The following is a 9,010-nucleotide window of genomic DNA, read 5'->3' as shown; positions in this document are numbered from 1 at the left end:
GCTCCCCTTGTGTAACTCCACTGGTTCTCCTGGGGTGGGAGAGGTTGGGGAAGGGTTTAACATGTTGCAGCAAGGAGTTGGTGATGATTGAGGATCCAGGTTTACAGAAAAGAATTGCTGCAGCTCATTTAAGTACCTGAATTGCTGAAGCGGAGCTTTTGGTGGAGCCATGTGGACTCCTAGATGCTCATCAGAGATTAAATGTGGTACCCAAACCCCAGCGGGTCCCGGGGAGTCCTGGCTCTATTTCCATCTCCTCCAGGCCTGCAGGTCCTCTGCATGCAATCTGCATTGGCTGGCTGCGGGAAGTGATGCCGATTCCCTGTGTGACCCACAGGACACATCATCTCCTCATTCCTTTTCTGTGCAACAAGGGCTCCTTTTCCTGGCTCAGCAGACTGCAGGCCGCTATAAGAACCAGTGACTCATTCCAGAGGGCTCATGTTCGGTGAAAGGAAAGTAAACCCAAAACTTTGGCTCATGCCCAAAGAAAACACTGTTATTGGCTTACAATTCATATGCCATAGAAGCCAACACCTCTCTTTATCGTATTTGAAATAAAGGGATTTTACAAATCCAGTTTATAAATCTTCCCTGTTTGCCTTTGCCTTCATTTGGACAAGGACAAACAATGCAGTTGGCTTCACTTTTCCTTGCAGTCAGGTTCCCCCCCCAATGTCTTGGTTGACATTAATCTGGGCCAAGTCTGGCAATACTGACATCCTCTTGTAACTTACTCATAGCTGCTAGACAGCCACCCACTTGCATTGCAACTTCAAGAGGTCTTATTTAATGGGCATGCAAAAGAGACATGCCCTACTGCCTGAAAAGGGTTTATTCCCCATTGGCAAGGAAGGCTGGTTTCCACCAAACAGAAACCTCTGCAACATAAATGAAGAGAAGAGAGAAGATTTGAAACTCTTGATATGCCAATGAGGAAACAAAAGTGGGCTTAAGAGCAAGTGACTCTCTGTCAGTTTTCTATTTGTATAGATGTAAAGGATGCAAGCTGTCCAATGTTGCGGTAGTGGCAAAGGCACCATGACAGACTCTGCACTGACACGGCTGTTAAATGTGATGATCTAGGCAGCAAGAGAAGGCAGGAAAAACAGATGTACATAAAGGATGAACAGTTTGCTCAGGCCCAGAGCTCAGACCTCCTTACACCCAACACTGTACCCTTTCTGTCATGTGGTTGGAGGTCAGTTTTATTTCCTTCGCACTCTTGTAGGAGAGTACAGATCTTGTTGCACGCTTAAGGCAGTGCTTTCTAAAATAGTGCTGATTGCATCCACTCTGTAGTCTACTCTGATAGTAAAGGATGATAGTTTTTTACTTACACAGTTATTTCTCCTTAGATTCCGCACATACGTCTGCTCAGTCGCTGCTTTTGTGAGACCTTATGAAATCATCCTCTGAAAATACATGTAGTGGGGGTGTTTAGGAAAAGTGGTGGTCAGGAGTACTTTGTTCTAAAATAAGAAACCAGGAGACTTGGCATTGTGAACTGCAGGCTCTCCTGTCTCCTTGCCTGGATTTTCCATTCAGATGAACAGTCAATGAGAACAAAAGCTTTGTATTTTTTCCACTGACACCTGTCTCTTTACTCCAAGATGATGTTCCAGCTTTCCGTTCTCCCTTTGGGAAGCAGAGAAGCATTGCCAACAGGTGCGGCAATACCAGCAGTCTCTGTGCCAGTATGGAGGGGAACAAGCTTTCCACTGTCATTTTTGTTCTTTTAAGTATCCTCCAAGAAATGGCTTCCTTCCTGGAGCCCTGAAGTTGTTAGGTAATTCTTGGGACACGGGGGATGTCTGTGAACTTTGATGAAGTTCCACAGGGGACCTGTAATAAAAGAATCGGATAGCCATGGACTATCCAGACCAAGGGGAAACCTAGGTACAGGCTAGACAGTATCTAGCAATTGCTTCTTGCAATGTGAACAGTGGCATGTGATCCCTTTGTTTCTCAGAGACGACCTCATGGGATACCAGGTCTTGGACAGTCCTCAACTCCCAAGTCAATAATCATTTAGCGGTACTCTTCCCCTTGCTGCTTTGGGTGTCCTTTTTCACTCATTAAAGCCATTTATCGTCTCTTGTTTATTCCTGGAATTGAGTGTTACAGTCAGAAATCTCTGTTGTACCCATGTTGGATAAAAGAGCCAGAGAATTGTACCTCATCACCCCTGCAGTAAGCTCTCCTTTTATGGCTTATGCAGAAGAAATCTGTTAGAAAGACAGCCATTTTTTTGACAGAACAACTGGAGGTGGGCCAAGCTTCCTCCTCCTCCTCTCCTCTCCTCTCCTCTCCTCTCCTCTCCTCTCCTCTCCTCTCCTCTCCTCTCCTCTCCTCTCCTCTCTCTCCTCTCTCTTCTCCCTTTCTGCAGCTAGCTTGCTGTGATGGAAGTTCAACAACATATAAACACTTTTTTTTCCTAGACAGAAACAGGCTGCAATGAAGCACTGAGGCAAGAGAAGGCAGAAGTCTTCCTCAATAGTGACAGCCTCCTGTTGAACAGGAACAGTGTTTAAGACAGCAGATACAGCGGCAGCAGGTCCACCCATGCACAGCGCGGCACTGCAAACAATAAGGTAGGAGGTGACTATCACACATAGGTTGTGTATTCTTTTGAGAAGTTTTGATTATGTTAAAGGCTCACATTTGGTGACCTTCCCCCAGGTCAACAAAGCTTTTGTCTGCTGGACAGTTTGCCTCCAGCACTGCTGTGTCATTGCATCACTGATTACAGTCTTTGAGATGTCATCCATCAATGACCATGTTCATAAGCACCTGTGCCCAACTTCATGATGCGTACCACCATCTTCATTCAGACGGGTGTTTCACGTGTCTAAAGTAACAAATCGGCCTGAATAATTTCCTCTTTCATTTTGGAAGCAAATCCCAATTGTTGCTTTTTTTAAGTCTCTGTGAGAATGACGCTTTTGCATTTAGCTTGTCATGCATGAGAAGTTTGACATCATTATTTGATGTTTTACTGAGCCTCCCTCTGAGCCCTTTACAGAATCTTGAATCATGTCATCATTAGCTGTTTTCATAAAAGCATAAAACCTTCATGATCAACATGTAGTGCAGCACTGCTCAGAGACAGACTGTAGTGATTCTGTTACCAGTCCTGCTGTGTCCAAGCATATGCTGTAATGTCTCTTTGACTATGACAAGTACAATCTCATTTTCTTATATTTGAGTAGCATACTAAATCCTGTCCAGCAGCATGAAACACCTCTTTCTTTTCATGCTTATCTGATACTCCACCTAGATCTATCTATCTTTCAGCTTTTTGAACCATTAGTTACAGTGGCAACCTGCCTTTCATGCCAAGACCTCCCATTCCAGAGACAATGCTTTGATGTTTTGACTGCAGAAGACTTGGCGCTCTCTTTTGTGGTGGAAGTAGAAGGACATAGCCCTGCTCAAAGAGTTCAGTTCACTGCCTCCATAAATATAGCCACTCTTCTTACTGGTCAGAGACTTTTCCCTGGTGTCATTTGTCATGCCTTCTGGTCTGGAGGGGTCTTGCCATCAAGTACTGTGCACAGACCATCTAGCCTTGGTTCTGCCATGATTGTTCTTGTAGGAAAACATACAGACCAATTGCTTTTTGTAGTTCAGCTTGTGACCACTATTCATTAAATCTGTCATTTCCTCCTCTGCCTTTCAGCAGTATTTCCTCCATCAGGAACCTAATGACCCTCTGCAAGCTCTCATCCACCTACAATTACTGGACCTGTCTGAAGTTTGCCAAGTGGCTTAAATACTGCTTAGCATCTAGTGTCAGCTACTGCTTATGGCTGTCATACAGGTTTGTAACACACTCTCACCTGACTTATGTTATGCCCTCAAACTACCAGAAAAAATATCTACCCAGGTAAAGGATCAGACATGCATAACTGCAACTGAAGTAGCTTAATATCAGTTAAGTGTACTCACATCCTCGGCTGATGTAATTCAACAAGACTTCAATGGAGCTAACAAAGGATTTGCTTCAGCCCTCAGTTGACTAAAAATCTCAGTTCAAAAGGCTTTTAAAGAAAAAAAAAAAAAAAAGAAACTGTGGTTTTGTGGTCACAGCTAGACCTGGGAACATCATGTCTTTGTTGTGTTCTGAAACATGCTTCTCCCTATGTTCTTGGAATGGATCGTTTCAACCCTCTATCTACAGCAGAATTTCTTCTTCTTTAAAATGGACGTAACATCACTTCCCTATCGCACAGGGCATTTTGAGTGTTGACCGCCGTCATATTAGAGACCCATCTGTAATGATGCTAATAAAAGCACAGAATATTCTAGACAATATTTATAGAAGAATACAATCAAATCACCGTAGACATTTATAAACACAGATCCAAATGTTACTGTCTGCTGGGTTAAATCAATAGTCACTAGGCCATTTCTGACATGCAGGCTGTGATCCAGGACAAGAACTGCAGCCTGGGTGAGTCTCAGCGCCTACGCAGCTCAATAGCATGTCTACAGCAGATACAAGCACTGTCTGGGACAGAGATTAGAGTCCTGCCATGGCCACTGAGGAACAGCTGTCCTATATAGCATTTTCTTCTTCACATCCCCACTGGATAGAGGTTGGTTAATGTTGAGTTTTGTTTTAAGGGAGCAGTAGTTTAGTATGCAGTATTTCTGGGAATCATGTAAACATTTTTGCTGGGTAATCATCAGAAAGAAATGCCTTTTTAAGGACCCCTGTATAGGTTTCACATCTATTAGAATTTTCTCTCGGAGACAAACCCCAAGGTCATTGTGGTTCTGCAGCCACCTCCTCCTTCCTCTGCAGAAAGCAAAGTTCTTTGCTGGCGATGGGAAGAACCAATATTGACCAAGGATGTGAAGCATTGGCCCGCAGGCTCAGTGTAGAGACCTTGGTACTGATCCTGCAGTTGACACTGGCATCATGGTCTGGCCACGTGTTGCCAAGGAGAATGGCAAATGAGTGGAAACCAAAAAAGAGTCAAGAAAAAAGCCTTCACTTTCTCTACTCCTCCCCAAATCATATTTACTGTAGTCCCCGCCAAATTATACCTAAAATAGCTTTTGTCTGTTGCTATTTAGCCATTCAGGTTGGATCTACCAGCTGCATTAACTTGCCCCTATTGTACTATTGCAGTTGGATTGTTGCCATCCTCCCCCCATGGGTTTTCTACAGATCTATATTTCAAAGTTATGGCTCTTGCAAACCTCTGCTGTGTGAGTTCAGACAAGCTAAAAAAAATTAGTCATGTTTCCTCTGGTCCTGCTGCTTTACTAGGCTTCCTATTTGCAATCAAATTATTTTTAATTTTGACCGTGTTCCTATTGTTTGCCAGGAAGATAATCATCTTATCTCGCCACCGGGATATTTCTCTCCTTTCTCATGTAGTTTCAGATGGATTAAATAAATACCCCTTACACAAAGCACACCAAGCTGGGCAAAAGGGCATTTCACCGTTGCTGGCTGATCTGAAATTTAGGAAATGTCTCCCTTTTGGAAAAAATAAAAGATTGGAAGTACTCAGACATGCCATAATGGCAGCTGTGCTAATTGTACACACTCAGTTAATTTTTATCCATCTCAGAGTAGCTTTATGAAACCATGTGGGCGAAGTTAGAAGTTAGCGAGTGACACTGGCTTGGCTTACCAGTGCTGAACAACAGCCACAGATGACAGTTGTCTGAGGTTTTGGTAAGGGAGAAGCCAAAAAAATGTCTGAGTGATCCTGTGAGATCCTTCTGCTCCTTCTTCCCAGGTGAAACCGTATTAGCTCCATGCAGGGAACGGGGGATCCCCCATTGTGCCATCCAACTGATGAGAAGGATTTTCACAGGACCATCCATGGATGCTCTTCTCCCTATCTACGTGTCTGGAGATCGCATCGAAGGGACTTAAATGGGAGCAGGTCAGTTCACTGCATTTTGAGGTTGGATTTTGAGTCCTTTTCAAGGGAAGGATAAATGCCCAGCAAAGGTGAGCAATCAGGCTGCCAGCTCAGAGCAACTGAATGGGGAAGATCAGGCACCTCTCAGACCTTTCCAGTTTCTCTAGTATCCCCTCTGTGGAGGAACTGGCTTGTTAACACACAAACGACAGTCACGCAATGGAAAGTTGTATGGACAAGTGATACCCCTTGAAACCAAACTGCTCTGTTTTGTGTTTTGTAACCTTCACCCGTATACACTTTCCTACTGCTGGATGCTGAGTGGTTTACCTCCAGCTTCCTAATTATCGAAGTGCCGCTGCTTGCATTTTACCGCAGATGAGGAAATGAGGACATATGGCTTTTGTGATAAGAGATCTATGTGAGCTGTCTGTGCAACAGTGCTGCAACTTTCTATACAAGTCCATTTATAAAACAAAACATGTGTAAACAGTCAGGTTTTGATTGTTTCAGTGATTTCTTCCCCCTTGTGACAGATGTAAAGGAAAAACTCTAGGTTTCCACTTCATGTGTGCAGATAAGTTTATGGCCAATGGGAGAAATCCTAGTTGTGGTAAATCAGTCTCTACTTCCCTTGATTTCTGTCACCTAAAATCCAGCTCCACGTGGGTGGATGGGAGGAAATACAAAGAAACTTGGGCTCAATGGCTGCTCATACATGATTGCCTTTCAGCTGTAGGAGTACAAATATGCCTGAAGGGTTCTGGTAGGAGCTTCTTCATCAATAATACAGTAAGGAGTGCAAAATACCAATTGAAAAGGCAGCTGTAATCCAGTTATTATAATGGGTGGCTTTGACTACACACCTGCAGGTTGGTTACCTTTCAAATCAGGAGAGAGATTAGAGAAATAGGGTCATATTCTCAAGGAGCAAATTCCTATTGAATTCAGTGGTGACAAAGAACAGGGCAGGCTGGATACACATACCTAAACCCATGCCTGGACCATGCTCTTTCAGTCCTTCTCTTATCCCTTAGACTCTACTCCAGACGAGCCAATTGTAAGGTGGAGAATCTTGGTTCTTTTCAGGAAGAGTATCAAGATTTTCTCTAAACTTTCTGGGAAGGTGGGATGGAAATGCAGGATGTCCCCTGCTGTTTTTGGCTTGCTTGCAGTTTCAGCTGCAAATGCCACAAGGACAGTATTTCTTGTGCTATTTTCCATAATATTCAGGTGCCAGATGAGCCCATAAATATTCTGGGATAGTTCTGACCTTTGCTGAGAAAGTCTAAACTGGGTCTGTTTGCAGACAAGTAGTATAACTCTCCAGGGTTTTCAGCTCCACACCTGTCACCAGTGTGATATACAGAGTCACCTTGCAAATACTGTTTGCATGACACAGGTTCCAAGCTCCATGTACACATGAAAAAGCATCACAGAGAAATGCTTTCCTACGACATTTGCTTCACAACCTACCCAGAAATCAGATTCTCTTCACTTTCACTTTGTCCTTTTTGGAGATGTTTTTCCCTCTGTTTGGGCAGAGAAGGTGAGTCATGGAACAAAGACAGCGTGGAAACTTACATTCAGTTATGAAAGTGCATATGATGACTACCAGGAAAAAAAATCCTCTACAGAACTCAATCTCATTTTAGTCACACCCAGCTTGGAAGAAATACAAGTTAAAACCTGTTCTTTTGGTTGATCAATGCTGCTGGCTGCTGTATGCTGCTACCTTCCTCTGTGTAGCCTTCAGCTACACAGCTGAGCTTCAGCCTTCAGCGTTTGTTTCTTAAGATCTGAAAAATCTCTCCCGTCAGCATACGGCTAGGTGGATGGACACAAACGCTGCCTCAGAGAGGGCTGGGGGGCACCTCTTTGCTCTGACCCCTTCACAGAGCAACTTTCTAACCCCCTGAGATTGCAATATTCCCGAGTGGTCGATGGGTGACAGCGCATGGAGAGTGCTCCTCTGCTCTTGGGTCTTCATACTCTGAACCCTCTCCTCCAGGACAGGGCCCCTGCATTTTATCTTCAAGTGCAGGACTCGCCCTTCTCTTTTAAAATACGGTTGCTGCTGCTGCCACCTACCTTTTATGCTGGAGTGGATGCTAGAAATATCCTGCACACCGAGCCTGGGAAGGAGCCCAGGATTTCCTCCCCAGTCTGAGGGGGTATAAACCCAAGCTCTAACCCACGAGGTTAACCTCTTGTGTGGAGAGGAGGAGTTATGTGCTGTTTGTGAGAAACAGTTTTCTGCCATGGCAGACGAAAGGCTTCAAAACCTTGTTGGTCTTGCCTGGTTGTGAGGGCTTTCATACAGCAGATCTTGGCATCTGCCCCGCAAAGCATATGGTCATATCAGCTAGGGAGCATTTCATGTAACAAGAGAGGAAGAGAAAGGTAGCTGAGAAGTGTGTGGCCCCTCAGCAATGGGGATCTGAAGCTGACTCTCACCCCTCTCAACCACTCCACAATGTGGTTCTTGTAAAATGGAAGCAGAGGTAGAGATGAAGTGCCATCCCCAAATGTCTGTCCTCAGCAAACCTCTGCATACATTCAGGCGTGTTCTGGGAACAGCACAAAGCCCTCAGGAATGCTGACACATGTGGTCTGTGGGTCCTGACCAGATTTATCTGTCAGGTAGTCCCCAGATTGCTCAGCTTTGCAGCAGTCAGAACACATGGGAAATGTGGGAATATTTCAGCAAAATAAATGTGGCTTCTCTGCAGGAGGGACATAGGACAGCTCTAGCCCTCTTCTTCCACCTGCTTTTCCACAGCAAACAGCAGACCAGTGATTAATCTTGGGTAAGGAGGAGCTGCAGCTAACACAGGTCTGCCAAGCGCAGGCACTGCCATGCAGAGGTTTCAGCATTACAGGCTTGTGTCTATGTGCTGAAATCCCACCCAAGTCCATTACCAGCTCCAGCCTTCAGCTGTGAAGCAGCACACATTTTCTGAGTAATTGGTTTCTTTCCTTTACACTGAGATGGCATCATTCCTGTACAGGAATACTAATACTAAGTATAGGAATGATTTCACCCCCACTGCCGATACGCAGCCATCTCGATGGGAGAGAAAGCCGTCTCACAGCACACAACAGCTTTATGCTGCTGTTTA

Source organism: Buteo buteo, chromosome 2 (genome assembly GCF_964188355.1).
Source record: "Buteo buteo chromosome 2, bButBut1.hap1.1, whole genome shotgun sequence".
In the NCBI taxonomy this organism is placed as follows: Eukaryota; Metazoa; Chordata; class Aves; order Accipitriformes; family Accipitridae; genus Buteo; species Buteo buteo.
The sequence above is the reverse complement of the archived record's forward strand: the minus strand, read 5'-3'. Positions refer to the sequence as shown.